Raw genomic sequence first — 19290 nt, 5'->3', positions numbered from 1 at the left:
AAAGCGGAAGGTTTAATTCGCAAATTAACCTTTAACGATGATGTTGTCACGCGAATGGAGAGAGGTAACAGTCCACTTGCCAAGAGCAGCAATCCCTCAATCCCTGGTAGTTAAGCTGCTGTCGCAGGGTTTCAAAGGTCGGACTGACGAGATTTTGGTATCAGCCGTTAAAAGTCCAACATACGAGAAGGCTGAGTCTCGTTGACGAGAGAGGATTGCATTAGTTTCGAGCCGGTTGAAGGTAGTTAACGCGTGGAGTGCGTAGATAATGCGGAGGAAAGCTTCGACCAAAGCTGGAAGGGCTGCGTCGGCCGACAGGAAAGGGGTTGGCGCGGTCGAAACAGGCAGACAAGAAGGGGTCGCTTTGGTAACACCTTGCACTGATGCCTTGATACACGATAAATTATTATATTCGTATTACGCGTCGTCCGACTACAGGACCTCCCCTGCCTCTCGCGGAACACCCTCCTCGCCACGAGGCTTCACCCTCTTTCCACTACGCGATTCTATCTCCGTAGTCCGTGAACAGGCTGCGGCATCGGGAAAACTGCACCGTTTTGTTTTTGCCGGACGATTTATTGCCGGGAACGCGAGCTCGTTGGAACTGATCGCGGTTACGTGCCAGCCTGCTGACATTACGACCCGTCCACCGTTGTTGCCTTACACGTTCTACTCTTCTTTACGTTTCCCGTCGCGTTCCTTCGGATAATTGCAGGGGTTAAACGACGCCGTGGAAAATTCACGTTCAAACCCCTCGGAAATTCGTCGGTTTCATTCCTCGAAGCTGAGCTCACTTGAAATACTTATTTCGTATACTATGTCAAATTTAATTGCCTTATCATTCACTAACCCCTTCAGAAGCAGTCGTTGCTCGAGGAACTCTCAATTCCGTCATCTTCAGCGAACAAATTAAACGGTACAGAAAAATAAACGAGTCTGCTCTATCGAAGACGAAATTAGACGGTCGATTAAAAGTCTCGCGACGTTCAATCAGCAATCTTTAACGAAGCTCCCGGGAAATCTTAAGAATTTTCTCTCACCGACTATCGAGTTGACGACTTTTTTTACAAGACTGTACCGAGTCATCCACCCCCGAACAGTCACACTGTATCGTTTCCACGAAAAGTACCAACCTGCTGAGCATCGTCTTTGTACTCGTACTCGTGCTACACGACTTTCGTATTACGAGTGTCCTCTCTCTTTTCCCCGTTGCTAATATTTTCATCCGAGATACGTGCTCGGTAATTCCTTCGGTTGAAAGGGAGCGATACTTGTGCGCGAATCGAGGAATGAGGCAGACGAGAACGAGACGTCCTCTTCGGGTTGGAAGTTGATTTTATTTAAATTTTAAATCCGAGATCTTTACGAGGTTGAATAGGCGGCGGGCTCTTGGTAGAGGGTAAACTGGATGTTCGAAGAGGGGAGGGGAAACGAGGATGTAAATGGGTGACGGGATACGTTTAGCCGGGCTCGAACTAACGAAATCTTCCAGGCAGAGTCATATTTCGCGGGGGCGGCTCCGTTGGCTGGCTTTTGCCGGCAGGAAACTTCCGTCGGTTCAGCGAATTTTAAAGGCAATCGATCAACGTCCTGCCGCCAGCTGCTAGGGGAAAAGTGCTCGCGTGCCGACGGTTGTTGAAGCTCTTCGTGACGAAGTTAATAGCGTCCCGCGACGGACACGCGAGAGGAACACCGCCACGAAGAAATTGCCGCAAAACCTTCTGGCTCGCACTCGTCGGCCCTTGGAAAATGCGAAAATGTTCGTTAACGCGTTCGACAGCCTTTACACCGGGTTTAGAACGTTTGCGCGACCAAACGAGCGTCTTTAAGCTGTCTCCGACTTTTTGTCGATCCTTTGGATCGTTTCTTGCGAGCTTCCTCCTCTGTTCATCTAGAAAATCGTTCCCCAAGGGTATACATTCGAAAAAAGTCTTGGAAATATTTTGGAGCGTGTAAATTTGATAATTTACTTCGAGCAACAAGAGAAGGAGGCGGTTATCGATAAAGATTCGAGGATTCAAAGGGAAAGGAGTCGATGCGGGGGAAAAAAGGACGATGAGAGAGGGTGGCGGCGTTGGCAGGTTCCTTTCATCCGAAGATCTCATATCCTTTTGCCGAAAAGTTACTAGCGTCGTGGCCTGCCGAACACGGAAAGGGGGAAAGAAAATTAAGCGAAGCCAGTGCAAGGAGGAAACCTGGTTCCTCGTCCCGGTTTGGACGATGCCGACGGTACCGTCAAAGAGGAAGAAGCCTGACGCGACGAGGGAGACGCGTTTGATAATCCTCCGGCAAGGACTGTCGCATAGCTTCCCGCAGGAAGTCACTCTGTTTACCATTCTAAAGACGTCTTTAATATATAACGGGCAATTTTCCTCGTTCTATGCCCGTAAACTTCTTTGAGAAATTGGATGTTCCGAACAGGGTGGCAGCCATGTCTGTCCACCCTCTTTCTACCCTCTCTCGAATGGTACGTCGGGAACGAAACGGTTCAAGACCGTCTGGATGAGTAAGAAAGCTGCTGAAAAACAGGCAGCTCCGGATTCAACGAGCTGCTTCCTCGGACTTAATAATCCCCGCAGACGCGACGGTGATTTCGTATATTATGAAAGGAGCCGTTTACCTGGTTCCCGGTCGTTTTAATATCTGACCTCGTTGCGGATAGTCGGCTCCAAGTTTTCGAGCTCGTTGCATCCTGATTTCTTCTATCTCCTAAATGAGGAGAAGAAATGACTTGTCTAGCAATACTATTTAGCATCGAGCATGATGGGTAGATTCTACGCTTTGTGTGAAACACACAGGCATCACAATTGCGTTCATCGTAACATAGGTGTCAGAACTGACGGAAACGTCATCAAGAAGGCTAGATATCGATCGTCTTTCCATCGCTATTGTCATTAAGCAACGCTAGATACCGTCGGGAACACGGGTCACCAGCATTGTTTAGCAATGTATAGGAACAAACGGGTCGGCGCGACGAGGCGAAGCCATTCGCGTCGTTCGGTGACCGACTTCGTCGTTGGTTTTCATGGTTGCATTTAAGCGCTCGAATTTGCTCCCTTTCCAGTCGGTTCTCCCGTTGAAACGTTGGATTCTCTCTCGAATGGCCCATTCTCGTCGAGCATCGACCCTTTACTCCAAGCGACTAGCTACGAAGCTTGAGTGGTAGCCACTCTGAAAAGGTGAGGGAAATGCGCGCAAAAATGTGGGTCTCGAAGCGAACGAAGGAAAAAAAAGCTCGTATCTTACGCTAGCGAGAATTTAACTAGAGGGTTTTATCGAAACGCCCCCTTCGAAGACAAGAGTTCGAGGGGTGTATCGTCGCTGACAGAGAATCTCTCTGTTCGCATAGTCTGCATACTTTCGCCACTTCTCTCGTCGATCCATCGCGCTAGATACCCGAGACTGCAGGCGGCAGACGTGCCACAACCTCATTAAGGATTCTTAGGAACGCGTACGACAAACGATATAGTATTATCCTGACACCTTCGGTTCCGAATTCTCGATAAGTTATATTGTATAAGTTTAACACTTTCGCTGTAGCCTGAGGAGCGAATCATTAACGCGAGTGACCAGGCAACTCCAATACAATTTTATTTTACAAAAATTTAATTCGCTCGTTCGCGATTGGCTCGGAGAAGAAATTAGCCTTCAACGTATACCGCTTTAATCAGCTTCGAACAGCCGAGCCCGGGGCGACGCGGCTGCCGAAAGACTCGACTTCTCCGGCTCATCGAGAATGCATTACGCGAGTCAATCAGCCGAGCCGCGATCTTATCAGCGCGATACTGGAAACGAGGTTACCTCGTTGTCTTAACAACGCCTCGGATTAATAATCGACTCGGTTCGAGAGGGCTGTTCCCTTCAGGCGCGCGGCGCCTTTCCGCGAGCGAGACTATCGCGACGAAACGCGATTAACAGTCAATCAGAGTTTTCCGTCGGGCGATAAAGTTCCCGAGACTTCAACTTCGTTCCGCTTTAAATTATTACCGAGTCGATTGTTGACTGGCTGTTCCACTGGATCTTCTTTAGAAACTTTACCACCTCGTCTGGTTAATTCATCTTTCCGACTCTTGACATTTGTGTAATTTCGATTCTGAACTATTTACAAATACTTAAAATCAAACGGTTTCTAAACAGACTCAATCCTCTGGAGACGTTCAATGTACGATCAACGGAAAGATCGCGGTCAGTTTTCGACGACGCGTCAATGGCTCGATATAATTCACGACGAACGTTCCTACCCTGGTTTCTTTATCCGCGGAGATCATCGAGCAAGGTCCGGACCGATTGTGTTTTCCGGTATTACCAACAAATACGATCCGATAAATCATCCGATGAATATCGGTGTTGCCGTGATCCGTGACAGGCCTCCATTGTCAGCAGTCCGCAGCTTTGTAGAAATTCTTCTCTTCGGCATCTGCGGACATCGTTCGCCCTTCCAGAAATCCTAGGCATCGGCAACCAGTTCTTTCTTCATCCCTCTCTGTTCTCTTCTCTATTTTTCCCCCGCTTTTACTTCTCGCCTCGTCTCGTCTCGTTCACGCGATCTCATTTTCCGATCTACCTCCTCTGTTCTCGTTGACCCGCTTTCGGTCCCTTCTGCTCGCCTCCGTGGACCTTCCGGACGCGAATTATTGCTAAGTAACGCCGGCGCATCGGGCAGAGCAGCCGAGACTCCAGTCTTTTTATTACACCCCCGGATTATAATGTCTCTGTCATCCCTCGGGATAATTTATCGAAAGCGGGGCGTGGCAAGCGGTCCAGCCTGGCTTCGCGCGAATTTATCGACGGGTGTCCTTATAAAATATCCGACCAGAGAATGGCGAACCGCAAGGGTCAAAGGAACACGTGCGTTACGTCGTTGGTGATCTTCGTAGCGGCTGTTTATGGCGTTCGAAGAAAAATTTTATATGTATTTCATTCGTATTCGTAGTTTAGTAACATACTAGGAAACGTATGTGTTAATGCGTGAATCTGTTCAGCCTGTTGGCAAACTCCGTCTAACAATAAATACTCAAGGCAGCGAAAACGAACGTGAGCCTTACAAGCAGATTGCTTTGTCGAAACTCGATCTTAATCGCGCTAAGGCGTTCCAGGTTCGCACCATTCTAAAATCTGACTTCGATCGATGCTCGCAGTAACTGAAAGCGGTTGAATTCGAGATTCTGTTAGCTCCGTCATCGATCCAACTTCATTTTCACGTTAGTAATCACGAAGTTCGAGATCTCGTTAACCGGCTGAGTCGGCGAGCGTTTCGCTCGCGATAGAAATTCGAAACGTTGCCAAGGAATCTTGTTACTTTCCTCGGCTACTCGTAAATTCGACTCCAACCACCGGTTCCCGGCGACGTTTTCACTCGGTTGCAGTCGAATCGAGTAAGAATTTCGGTAGTTGTAGGAAGCAGAAGTTCCCAGGAGCAAGTTGTTCGATTTTCCGAGTAAAGGATCGAGCAAATAAACAGAGGACGAAGAAAATCGCGCGTGCACCTGCCACGTGGCGCGTTTAGAAATATGTACGCTTCCCGGGGCTCGTTCCTAAGGGATTTCGGGACAGGTGGCAACAACCTTCAGTCTTGCTGGAAACGAGAGCCACGCTTCGCGGGACGGTTTCCTCGAGGTAACATGTGGTTGTCGTAAAGCTCGATCATCCCTCAGGAAACGGGCTGGATAAACGGGAGAAGCCAAGGCTCTCGTCGCTTCCTCGTCGACAGCCGGTGGTTTCGTTCGTTTAATCATCCCGGATAAAGTTCCGGCGAGCGTTCGTTATAAAACTTGTAGCCATCGTTTCTGGCAAACACGCGATATGCCTCCTCGAGCTAACAAAGTCGATTGCCGAACTTTTATTTGCATAAAATTGCTGTGAGGGTTGGGAATAAGAATATTCGCGGTTTTTATTGCAATGTCCGTGTAAGATAATACGACGGCAATCGAGCATCGATGAAAGGTCGGATCAAACGTGCAGGGTGGGGAAAAGTTCGAATTGAAAATTTCGCTTTATTATCGTCCTGTTTGGTCGCGAATTCGCGTGCATACGATTCACCCGTCTGGCCCACGAATTAGCCCCTGTAACCTTTTGTAATCGCCGCTCGCGACGAGCTCGCAAACGCATGTATTACGTATTTTCCTGCCCCGGGGGACATTAATAAAATATGGCCCCATTGAATCGGTTATCCTGTTTCTGCGAAACACGCGCCGCGTATATCAATCCTATCCGATAAAGGATCGTCGCATAGTTTTGCCGGTTGCCAAACAAACGAACGGCCCTCGTGTTTGTACAACGAGCAAGCGAGTTGGCCATTTTAAATGCCACGCCGATTCCAGCTGCGAAATAACGAATTAACTCTTCGAGCTGATCGTTCCATTCCGCGCGATAATGCCAGGAATTTTCTCTCTCCTCCTCTGATTCTGTTTTTTATTTTAAACGAGCAACGAAACGGCTAGCTTTTCACAAGACGGTCCTTCTTGATTTATCGACGCATCATCGGGCCCGTAATTCAAGACGGTGTTGAAGGCATCGCCAGGAAACGCTAATAGCCGTTAATTTCCTCGTCGAGTCCTGGAACACGTGGTCGGGATCATCGGGAAAGGAAACGGCGAAGGTTCTTTTGGCTGCCACGTGCTCGTTTTAAGAAGCATGTGGTGAAAATGTGACATAGCACATGCTAGAAGTGATTTTCCAACTTCCTTCGAAGCCATTGTGTTTTTTCAGCCATCAGGATTGTTTTTGAAATTGAATATTTCCCTAAGAAGATTCGATCCATCGTCGAGTCACTTCCGTACGATAAATTTAATTCTGCAACGTTAAATATTATGAGAAAACGCGTTCTTAAAGCGGCAAAAATGAATTCGAAACATTTGTTTCCTTGTTTCGACGGGAACGATGAATAAAACGAGGGAGATTAAAGGAAGCTGGTGAAATTTCGAAATAGTTGGCGTGCATCGCGTGGCTGCTACCAGATTAGCGTGTTCGAAGCCAAACGATAACCGACGGAATTTACGTTCCGCTTAAGAGAAAACTAATAAACGTTAATTGAACGAAACAGAGACGATTTCTGGCGAAGTTTCCCGTTGCAGCTGGGAAACTCGACGTGTTTCCCGGTGTTCGCGTTTCCCTGCCGCTCGCGTTACCTAAAATCCGCGTGCAATTAGCCGACGCGTTCTATTAAAACAAAGCCCCGTTGGCTCTTATAAACGAATCAATTTCGTTTTTGCCCCGTGGCTGTCTCTTTTGTTCTCCATTATCGAGCAAACGACAGGATAATTCGAAATCGAGCGAAGAACCGTATTATTATTTTTCGAAAATAAAATGCCACGCGTTCTCGTCCAGATATACGAGGACTGTGCATTTTTCGACCGGAAGTTGAAATTGTTCCGCGTTTCCTTTGTCAAAGTTTGCAAACGAGATAAAAAAAATATATACATATACAAAAAAAAAAATAGGATAACATATTCCATGCGTATTTGTCGAAGCACCGAAACGGGATCGAAGGGAGGTGTCTGTTTACGCTAGTATTTATACCAAATGGATGGGTACACATACCTCGAAGCTTTATCGTTTTTTATTCGCTGGAAAAATTGGCAAGGCATCGCGACGACATAATATACCGATGAAAACAATTTATCAAAGAGTTTATCGAAAAATACATATTTATTCTCAGCATTTGAAAAACGTACATAAAATTTCCATAAAAATATTCATCAACCTTAAAATACCACCTATCATAATTCTACTAATTGTTCTTATTTAAGCGACGATAAAAAACGAGAAATTATGATTTTCAGGCTACCCGGGTGACCATGTGGTGCGAGTCACATCAGAAGACTGCTTTACCCGAAATTTACGACTGTCCTGGTAACAACCGGAAGCTTTCCAGCTTCGCATAACCAGCCTCTTTCCCTTTCTCAACATCGAGAAAGTCGCGCGATCGTTTACGGGTCTCGGAACGTAAATAGTTACCGTTTCGGTCGTCGTAACCTTGCTCGTTTCGTTCCGCGTCTCTAAATCACCTTCAATCGAGCACGGCTACCGTGTCCGTAGCAGTCGGTGTTGTACCTCTGAACGGTGATTACGAGCTGTGCGATTGTCGCGAATAAAGGAGCACCCATGGCTTCACCACCTGCAGCGATGGTCATTTTCTACAGGTCTTCCTGCTGGAATTCTGGTTCATCAACGGTGAGTGCATTTGACTCATATTATTCGTTATATTTGCGAGTTGTTAATAACGTGTAAGTTATCAGGAAAAGGGTTAAGATAACCTCGCGTTCTTCTCGGGAATACGATTTCCCGCAGACGTAAAAATTGCGGAACAATAAAGGAAAGAAACGAAGTCGTCGGGTTTTCAAAGTCGAGTTACGGTTGAATTGTACCACCCGCGGTCAAGGGTTCCTCTTTGAGGATTCCTTGTCCATTACTTTTGTTACGCTTAAATCGTCCTCGTTCAAAAGGAGCACGTTATCTAGTTTGCTTCATGGGAATTCTTCCGAACGACACAATATTCTCGTTCGTTTTCAATAGGTGCTTGCTTCTGAAACAGAATGGTACACTTAAACGTAACTACGATCATGAAAATGAGTTTCGTTCCGCTTTCAAGCAAAGTGTTTCTGATCTTTTCTTCGGGAGTGAGGAACCGAAACGAAACGAAACGATTTGCTGCTGGTCGTAGCACGAGTACGCGAATGGTCGGGGTTGATTAAAGCGTTACTTTAAGCAATTTAAGAAAATCCCTCGAAGATGTGATTTCTTTACACTCGAGGCTTAATAAGTAAATACTGTGACCGGCAACTCGTAATCCAGGACACCGTATCGTTGGGAAAGCTGCTTTTAAGTATCCTGTGGAGCGGTTTACGAACTGACCCACATCTATAGCTTTTCAGTAGTAAACGTAAAGAAATAAAACGTTAACGTAAATTACCAGAACGTTCTGCGTCGAAACGATGAGTTAAATGAGAATTTCGACGGTAAAAAGGGAGAAAGGAAGAAGAAAGAGTGAAAGGAACGAGGAAACGAGTTTGTTTCCATTGAATATCTTTTCGTTTACGTTTTCATTAAATCTAAATGTTTCAAAAATTTGTTAAAATTTCCTTTCTCCGTTTCCCTTCAAATTATTTTCAACCGATTTTCCCATAGGCTATGGTTCAGTAATATGTATAAGTTATTAAAGGATAACGAGGCCGTCGGAGGTTCGCTAACGGCGATCGAATGGAACACGCCATAAAATCGACGTTTGCACCTGCGGAAGGATGCACGAGAAGGGTTTCGTTTCTCTCGATGCTATTTAGAGAGGATGATTTTACGAGGACTCGTTTGTCCGGGGTCTGAGTATTCAACCGAGGGTAATTCGAGCCGGGTTCCACCCCCACAGACGGGGCCCTTTACCTTCGGGCTGATCTCCAATTTCGTGATTTACAACGGTTCCTTCTCGCGATCCATTAACGCTCGGATGATTGGCCAGTTGCAATAAATAGCGCCCAGGGAAGTGTTAAGTTGCATTTGAATACGGATGCATTTAGTGTCGCTTGCATTTAGCTTTCTGGTCAACGACTCTGACACCCTTATTAGAGTTTCAAATTCTTAAACTACTCCCAAAAAAATAATAGCTTATATCATCTATTAATCATCGATCTAGTAATCGATCCATTCACCATATTCCACCGAGTAGATGTCTTCGGAAACCGTTCTGGTTCAATTTTGAACGAGGATTAACTCGGTAGTCGGCCCGCCATCGTATTAATCATCATTGCCTCGTGCCTGACCGGATCCCTCCTTCCTTTCGGGGCTATCCGACAAATCGCGCATAATGATGATCGAGGACGAACCCTCGTGGATTAGCGAATTAGCCTGTTGGCTGTGGCGGTGGGCAAAGATCCTGGTTTGCCGATCGAGACCACGGTAACGCGTTGTTTTGACCGACTTCCTAGCCCGTTCCAACGCGCTCCTGGAGATTAATGAGCTTTGGGGGTGTCTCGCGGCCAACCGAACACGAGATCGTGCCGCGTTAGATAAGAGGTATACGAGCTTTGCCGAATTTGTACTCGAATTCGAACGATCGGTCTGTAGAGATGGCACAGTTAGGAATATTGACCGCTGTAGTTCGAATGCTTCTGTCGGGGGATATTTTTGTCACGAATTCAAGACGAAGTTTCAACGATACATATTGTAGAAACAATTTCCTTTTTTAACGTTTCGCTGTTTCGACCTTGCAAAGATACGATAAAAATCTTGTGGTTTTAATGAGAGTGTTTCTTATCTAATTGACGCGTTGAAAGGGAGGAATTTTTCTCCAGGAAGCCGATGGTATCGTGCAACGATATCGGCCTCGTGCTTACGGGAATCTGGGGAGCTACACGTTAACCGAGGGAAGGGATTTATATCTGTATAAAGGCGTGACTAAAAATCGCCATATATCACGGTTGCACCGTGTTGCATGCTGGTTACGACCCTACTGGGGTTGGTCCACCAGGCTAAGCCGGGGTAAACCACGAGCCGTTTGTCATGCTTTTTACTAATAAGCCGCTCTCCTGCCGTTCCGCGCTTTAATGCGGTCACGATATTGCCTGCGTCGCGTACGCTTCGAAAATCGGCCACGCGTCTATCTTCTGACTGCTCGTAAACGAAATCATTGTCCAGGGACTGTAACCCTAACTCAAAGCGAACGGTAAATTCGACAGCACTGAATTTCCTCGTTATGAAAAAATAAAATCGCACTCTCCTGGCACTGTATTTCGCCTCGTGACATTCGTACCACGAGTTCGACTCGTTTTTCGAACAATTTTCGCCCTCGGATAATCTGCAATACGTCGAGAAGGAAGATGTATCGTTCGATCGCGAGTTATCCAGAACGAATCTATGAATCGAACGCGGTTGTTTCGGAGTAAATCTTCGAAATGGGCTACCTTGCAGCCGCGTACAAGACGCGAAGGGAGGGAAAAAATTGAGCGGTATATAATTCTGCGCTGTGGAACGTGGTCCTCGTTCGTGTAACGTACACCCCCGAATCTCGTCCGAACGTACACGCTTAGCGGGTAAACAAACGGCACTTCATAAACCGGCGGACACGATACGATCTAGCCATTATTTATTGACCTTTCGGATTTACCGTCATACATGGCGCACTCGTGAAATTAGTTTGCCTTGAATTATCTTTCGACGCAGCCGGCCGATCGCGAACCGATAACGTCCCGTCGAAATTATTGCGCCATTGAAATCCATTTTTCGACGGATACCGTGAATCCGATCCGCCTCGACAAACCGCGCCAATCAGCTCGATCCAGCTCGAATCTCGGTTAACGCTTCGAAATTAAATAATTTATTTTATTCAATTTATTTTACCTTAAGGAAGTAAAGAACACAAAGGTGTGCTATGCATACAAGAGTTACGAAAAACGACAGGGACTTTTATCGAACTCAGGGTGGAAGGCGAAAGGGTGAGCCATGGGGTTAAATATTTGCCTAACTGGCCAACGGGCCAGAGCCGCGTTCGAACGGGAAATTTAAATGTTTCTTCGCCGTTCCATCTCGCCCTGGCACCGGTGCAACCCTCCGAAATTCGTTCCGCTCTGTGTCCGCATTGCCGGACGTGAAATATAAGGCAATTTCATGAACCATTAAGAATGGAAGTTCATAAGTCGGCAGCACGTGTTTTCGGTGTTAACCCGTGTAGAAGGCGAAATGAGATTTTTCGAAGGGTGCCGCTCTAACCCCTCCCCTGCAAGCGGGGCCGGCATTGACGTATAACGGGTGTCCCGTTGGGGGTGGTAGATGCAGGCGAAGAAATATTCCTCTTTCTCTTTGGCGAACACCGCAGTCGGGACTTATCTACTTCGGGAAAGCATTCACCCTGAGGTCCCTCGCGTTCGCAAGGGTGAAAGCGATTTTTTACGAAGTCTCGTCGAAGGTTAACCTGATGGATGGTTTTGGATTCTTGCAGAGTGTTCCCCTGTCTCTTGTCGTCTGTTCTTTCCCTCCTTCCATAGCCGGTAGCACGAAACACGCTGTGGAGAAGAACACCGACGGCGTTGGGGGTGGAACGCTCCAAAGAGCCAAAGTAAGAGGGTAGCTCCTTTATAATTTTACCCCTAATTTATTTTGCAATGGAGCTAATAAAAAACCGAGCTGCGCGATGTATTACTAGCCGAGAGATCAGAGGGTGACGCGAAATGAAAAAGTTACGCGTCCTCCCGCGATTCTTCTAGGAACAAAGGGGTGCGTTGCGCGACTCGTTGCTCTTTGCCTTTTCGCGAAATTGCTATCGATCTGTAACCGACGTAACCGACCTCCACGTCGATTGTTTGCGCCTTCAATCATGGTAATTACAAGCCCTCTATCGGTTGTCCTTTCGATAAAAGCGACCCATTTCTCCGACGGCCGCGCTAAAACCTCTTTAAAAATCGGTAGTTCGTTAATTAATTGAATTTACGTCGAAGGTATTATGTGAGAGTTTGTAAAAAAAAAGAGAGAGTTTCAATTTCCTTCGACGTGGATGGTTGTTTTATTTTCACGTTTCCGGGTCGATGTTTAATTAGTCACGGGCTGCGAGCAAACGGTTCGTTCGCGGCCAAAGGTTTCGGCTCTTTCGCAATTATTCGCAATTACATTTAGCCGATCGATGAAGCAACGAACGGCGGGCAATTTTATTATTATTCCAGCGTCACCAGGGAACGGCGGAGGTAACGCGAAATGAGCACGGGCTGCACGCGTTTGTGTATAATGGAGAATTCCAATGGTCCGAGCGCGATACGTATACGCGATAAAAATTAATTAACACGACGCTATCGGTTACCCTTCTCCACTATCCTCTTTTCAGCCGGGAATATTTTACGAATAATAAAATAGTCCGGACAGGATCGTTAACGGAAAACGTACGATAACACCTGCGGCACATTGCCCTCGAGAAATATCCAAGTTACAGATATTGAACAAAATAACAGAAACTCGAAGAAATTTTTAAACAAGTATTCTTATTATTCCATCAAATTCCTGTACGTACATATCCTTTTTAACGACACTCCTCGCTTAACGACTTAAACAAACCGTCGAACCATTAATCACGGGTTTTCCTTTATCGGGGCTCAATTTCTCTGGCGAACAAACGACCTGATTGAAAGTCCAAAGAACTTTACACAAAGCGTTCGAAAGCTCGATAAATTAATACGCGCCATCAATTTTTCGAAACAAAAAATGAAGGAAAGAAAGGAAAATAGAATACAGAATCCATTTTCCGTCCAATAAACGACCAACAAGCGATCGCCTGGATAGTCGATAGTTTGCTAGCTGGAAGCTTTCCAAAGCGGGCTAGCAGGTTCGCGATACGAGGGACCGACCTGTAATAAACGTTTCCGCAGAAGCGTAAACGTCCGAGCTGAGACAACGTCGGGGTCCTATTGCTCCTCTCCTACCAGCGGTTTCCGTTAATTTATTCTATTCTCCGCGGTCGAGTATCCAGCGTGTTGTCGACGGTTGAGGGTGAAAAAAAAGAAAAAAAGAAAAAAAAAGGAACATGACGTCGAGCAAGAGGGGTATGAATGTCTTTAATAGTAGCAGCGTCGGTTGACGGTGCGAGTTTTGACAGACAGCTCCTCGGGGCACAATGGGGGCCGAAGCGGAGCACAATGCGGCCCGGCACAATCGCACGAAATTATACATGCGCGTACGAGTTCGCTTAGGTACGCGGAGCATTCAACGCGTTAACGGAATAGGAATACGAAATTCGAATACAATATACGCGCGGTATAACCTGCCAACCCCCTCTCAAAACTCGCCACCCTCTCCCTTGCCCTGCCCTCCTCCTCCCGATGAATGCACCGAACTGCTCTAATGAAGATAGACAACCAGCACCCCGCTGCCTGTCGCTGCTTCGTTCCTCTTCTTTCTCCGCTCCGCAATACCTGGCTGTCGTGACACTCGACTGAAGAGTTTCGCCGTTGTCGTTTAACTTCGTTTCGTCGGTTCAATGGAGACTCTGGAACGGAAGGAGAGGGTTCGGCAGGTAGCAGGGAAGAAAGGGTGGAAGGGATCGTTAGGGGGTAAAACTGTTGGCGACGGAGCTGACGTTCTTATTATCATAGCCGAAGTTGTTATTAGCGAAAGAAGGATCGAAGAGTCGAACCGGTGTTTAACGAGGACGGGGTGGAATTTGATAGGGGGATGACAAAAGATGACTTTTGTCCGACTCGGTGATGTACCCTGTCAACCCTTTTCTTCGTTATTTAAATACGAAGCGGTAAAGTTCTTCTTGATCGACTCGATGGAAATTCGGTAGACACATAAATTGATATTTTTACTTTAGAATATAAGGTGATTCGATTAACCGATGATAGAAGCGAACGCAAAATATCGCGCTAAAAAGCTTCTAACCAATCGAATTATGTCGCTGTCGGTAGCCGGAGCTAAAAGAAAGGGGCTCGACGAAGGTTGGGCACAGAATATCGAACCCTCGTTCCCGTGTACGCGAGTCGACAAAAAAATTCGTCTCTTCTGGAAGAAAAAGGGAGGACAAAAATGGTTCGATCGTTGGCGCTTAAGTATGCACCGGCAGAAACGTTCGGGAGCAGTTCTTCGACGTGGTCACGCGTGTTTACCTGTGTACGTCCACAGGAAATGTATTCAGTGGTCGCGTAGCCTTCATCCGTGACGCCAGCTGGTTCATTTATCTTGCAGGGACACTCTCCTCTCCGTGTCCCTTTATTTTTCACTCTGTATGACGATCTCCGACGTGCGCGCCCTTTATTCCCTCGAGGAACGCCAGTCGTCCAGTTTCCTCCCCTGTCGAAACGACAGCGATCGAGGAAAGGTGCTTTCGTTTATCGAGCGATCATTCCTTGCCCCGATCGTGAGAATCGAGATCTTTTCAACGGATTTAAATATTTCTTTAAAACCACAATTTCTCAAACTGCTCTAACGCGCCAAGTCTCGCGGATCAATGATCAAATAAAGTTTCCCGAATTCGAGGCGTCTTGCTCGGATGAATTTTATAATTTATCGCGGTCGTTTCATCCTGCCAGAGTCTTCGTCTCATTCTTCTCTCCTTTCCAATCGTTTCTTTTTCTCTATCTTCATTTTCGCCCGCTTCCTCTTCTCGCGCTTCCCCCCAACCCCTAATTTTCTCCGCTCGCTTTTTCGCCTGTTTGTTAATTTTCTGCACCAACGGGGAAAGAGTCGATCGGTCGGCCGATTCTTTCTCCTCCCTCCGCGACGACATTCCGCCGGATGAGAATTTGATGAGGTAAACACGGTCGGATGTTTTCTTTATCTTTTTTCAACGCTTTGCCTCCCCTTTTGGCGCGGCGCTCGTAAACGCGTACCCTAACGTAGATTTATGCCCGCCGATCGCAAATTAATGTTGACTCCGCCGCGACTACTCGTCTCCTTCCCGACGGTGCCTCCTTTCTTTCGTCGTGTCGCTCGTCGATCGTCCCCCGTCTACCAAAGCCCATCCAACTTCCCGTTTTTTCCTACCACATTCCCCTTTCGACGTTTTAATTTCTTCGCCCCGAGGAATTCGAGACCTCTTCTCGCGCGCGGTACCCAACTTCCCCTTCGCGTCGCGTCGCCTCGTTTCGCAGAGTTTTGTTCGGTTCCTCCTCTACCCGATCACTTTTCACGATTGATGCTTGAAGCTTTTAGTCTCGCCGCCGAATAAAACCTTGAATCACCTCTAAGAAAGATTACAACCCTCTGGGGGAGTGTAAATTAATTATTTGCCTAGATAAAATTTAATTTGCAGAAGACTATAACGCACAGTGAACGTGAAACGTCGATGACAAAATTGACAAACTTAATCCTAAAAGCTCCTTAACGTTTCCAAAATTAATTCAACGTCACACGAGCATACGTATTAGGAAGAATCCTTTCGACAAAAGCGCATCGACCAATGAGTGGGAGATTAATTAACTTCGTATGGGCGAATATTTGATGGTCGCTTTTTCGATCGACCATTTGGTCATTCAACGATAATCGGAAAATCCTATTAACGTTATAAGGAGAACGGTGGCTTGGTTCAGGGTCAATGTTTTGCTTGGCAGACCGTTCGATCTTCCTGAGGAGCTTGCTCGCTCGGACGGTCCGTGTTTAATTATTCCTCGTAAGAGGCTTACCATTAGACACGTCCTTCGGAATTAAAGCCGGCTTGGCGTCGCTCGAGTGCGTAATAATTTCCTCCTGCTATCTGCCGCGTCGCGACGCTCTGAAGTGACGGGAAACGACGTTCGGGAGCATCGAATTGTTCCGAGAGTAGAATACGAAGTTAAATTTCGAAATCTTCCAAGATAAGTATCGGCGAAATGAAAAACTTCCACAAAGAGAATTATCCAACTTAATGAACGCAAAAGAGACACAGATGTCTCGAGCATCGAGCGTCGCCTCTTCTCGGCAAGTTCATTTGGCGCGAGGGAAAATTAGGGCCGAGAGAAAGTTGAGAAATGAAAATTTCGATCGTAAGGAAGGTACAGACGAAGGGCGACGTTGGTCGAACGGCGAAAACGCAGCGGAATATTACGAAAGTTTCTTTGCCGCGTAAAGTCGAGTGTTCGAAGACCGAGCCAACCCGATTCGACCTTCCCCAGATTAAGGGGTGGCCTGCTGAAAGAACGCGATCGTGCTTCAGGATTTTTCGCACTTCTAAAGACCCCACACTCTACTCTACTCTTCTCTTTTCGTACGATGTTCCTTCTCCCTTTCGGTCGGAAACTTTCTCGACTACGATGGTTTCCCTATTCGCTCGGGGGTGAAGCCGGTCGGTGTTTTTGTATCGGCGGTCTCCACGCACCCTCTACATTTGATTGTGTCGAGACGTGACTGAAATAAAGCTCTCGCTCTTGAGAATACAGCTACACAACACATTCGATTCGAAATTAGAAGATATTTAAAGTTCCAATTCCTTTTATCTACTCCGATATAACATCTGTCTTGAAAGTGAAATTTATACAGGATGAAAAACAAAAATGATAAATCGTTGCTTGTTTTCGCGAATGAGCTCGTAAACTGAACTAGATTCCCGGGGAGTTGTTTCACCCCCGTTGGAACATCGAAGCAACCGCTGGTTGTACGATGGAAAATTTAATTTCAAAGATTACTAACCCTCGCTTTCTGAAAAAATATGACGAAAAACGAGGGTGTACTCGGTACGAAAAGGTAGCTCCGAATTTTCCGCCGTCGAAATACGAAAGACGAGTTATCCCTCTCGCTTTTACAATCCGCGTCGCTTCAAACGACCGCTCGTAGATCTTTTAATATGACGCGACACGGCTTCCTGATTGCTCCCCCATCAATTTTTTATGTACTCCTCCCTACGTATTAAACGCTTATTTACTCGACCTCCTATTTCGACGATGTATTCCCTTGGAATGGTTTTTCCGAATGTTTCTGCCCGTCTGAAGCGATGGGGATGCAAGCTGAGCGTAATAAATTCTAGATAGCGTCGTGGTGTCATAAGAAAAAATTAATTAAATCCACCCGGACTGATAAAATACCACTGCGCGAATTGGTGGAAACGCGAGATAACACGCGTCGATTTGTCAGACGAGCATCGTTCTATTTTTCTTTCTCTTTCGACCGGCCGAGGTTCGAAAGTATTTATTAGAAACAATTACCGGGGAGGAAACAACAAGAACCAAGTGGGAACTCCACTTTTCTTATTACTTTCTTCGTCGACGTTAGTCAGGTTGAAAAATCGCGGAGGAAGTAATGACTGGCCGTAAAATTTCGTTCGAGACCCGGGAGAAAGTTTCCATTCGTTAGTCGTGGGTTAGCTGCACGAAAAGATTTGTTCCTCGAGGAGATCGGCCGTAATACTTTCTCGGCCAACGCGATTCGATTTCCTGGAAAACATAGTGGCGATCGTACGTTAACGTTCGCAGGGTAAACGGGCTCTCTAATCGGCGAATCCAGCCGCAAAAACTACCCCCACGGATGTCCGCCGCTACACAGGCCCAGAGGAGAATTCGACGATTTCTCACCCTCAAAAGAAAACAAACCTAACGCTATTTCTTTCTCTGGTCGGCAACCTTTGTCCATCTTTACCCATTCCCATCGTCCATCTCCCCGTCTGTCGAGTTCTCTCGATTGGATTAAATGCTTCGAACTTTTCAATGCTCGTTTTATAACAAATACTCGATTCTCAACCGCCCGTCGTTTACGCAAATTCCTCCTTTCCCGATACACACTTCGTGTCGCGTTCAATTTTACCGAACAACGGTTTCGAAACTCGTGTCATGTTCCGGTGGACGAACTCGTGAAATTTCCGCCACCAATCGGTCAGCCGGTCTCGCCAAGCGAACCAGAAAGTTAAATTTCGAAAATCCGTTCGATCAACCGAGTCGAACGCATTGGTTCGCCGCAAACGTCCAAAGAAGCACGCTTGTTAACTGCAAACGAAACGTTAAGAACGTGATGCAAGAGATGGTTCCGATCGAATCGGTCGGATACAACTGCACCGATTCACGTGTGATCCATGGATGTTGAATTTGTTGGAGCTTCGCGTCTTATCTGCGGCAATGGAGTGGACTTGATCGCGAAAGGATTCTTTTCAAGGATGAAACCTCTGAAATATCTCACGGAAGACATCGTATCGGCTTTTGAATACACGTACAGCAGAAGGAGGGTTTAATCTAGGCGAGAGCAGCTTTCGTCTCGAAGGAATTCAAAGAATCTCGAAAAGCCTCGCGAAGATTCGGCCGAGTGAAAAGGGTCCAGCGAGCAGGAGACCGATAATCCTGTCCTGCACGATACGTAACAGTGTAGATTAGCCAGCTATCGTCCAGATTTTTCCCTCTTTTCCTCCGCGTTCCTTTGTCCAAGCCCCGTGGCCAGTGACCTTTTTTCCACCGCCTTTCTTCTTCGCGAACGGCTTTGTTCGAGCTTCTAAAACGATTATCCCGGCGCGAGCCGATGCTCGGGACCGAAGTCTGCTCCCGCACCCTTTGATATCGGTGCCTTGATGAAAGGATCGACGGCGACGTCTCCGATGAGTGACCAAAATAGAGGGAGGAAGGATCGAAAGGCTGCTGGTCCCTCGTAAAATAACACCCTCGACCTAACGACCTTTCACCCCCAACCGCCTTTTTTTCCCTCGCACCTGCTCTGTGTATCGCCCTTTCGAGAAGCCAAGTAGCAAGTCAAAGGGCCATAGCCAACTGGCTAATTCGATAATGCAGCCAGTGAGTCTGTGCGCGCGACAGACAGAGACGGATCGAGTGGAACGAGCTTTGATTCGCTACGTCTGAGATTACAGAGAGGAAAATTGGATACCAAATTCCGAAGATTACCAGGCAAGTCCAATCAATTGCTATCGTTGAG

The 19290-nt window shown here is 46.8% G+C and overlaps 1 long non-coding RNA gene across 1 annotated transcript in view; it reads left to right on the top strand.

Moving 5' to 3' along the window:
- The window catches only part of LOC117602622 (uncharacterized), a 110468-nt gene that overhangs the window by 70645 nt on the left and 20533 nt on the right, over positions 1 to 19290 (top strand). Inside the window, exon 4 of the long non-coding RNA XR_004581007.2 lies at positions 7782 to 8172. This is a non-coding gene — a long non-coding RNA (uncharacterized LOC117602622). The remainder of the gene's footprint in view (positions 1 to 7781; positions 8173 to 19290) is intronic.

This window comes from Osmia lignaria, chromosome 12 (genome assembly GCF_051020975.1).
Source record: "Osmia lignaria lignaria isolate PbOS001 chromosome 12, iyOsmLign1, whole genome shotgun sequence".
NCBI classification, from domain to species: domain Eukaryota; kingdom Metazoa; phylum Arthropoda; class Insecta; order Hymenoptera; family Megachilidae; genus Osmia; species Osmia lignaria.
Note: the sequence above shows the minus strand (reverse complement) of the source record. Positions and strands in the feature narration are given on the sequence as shown.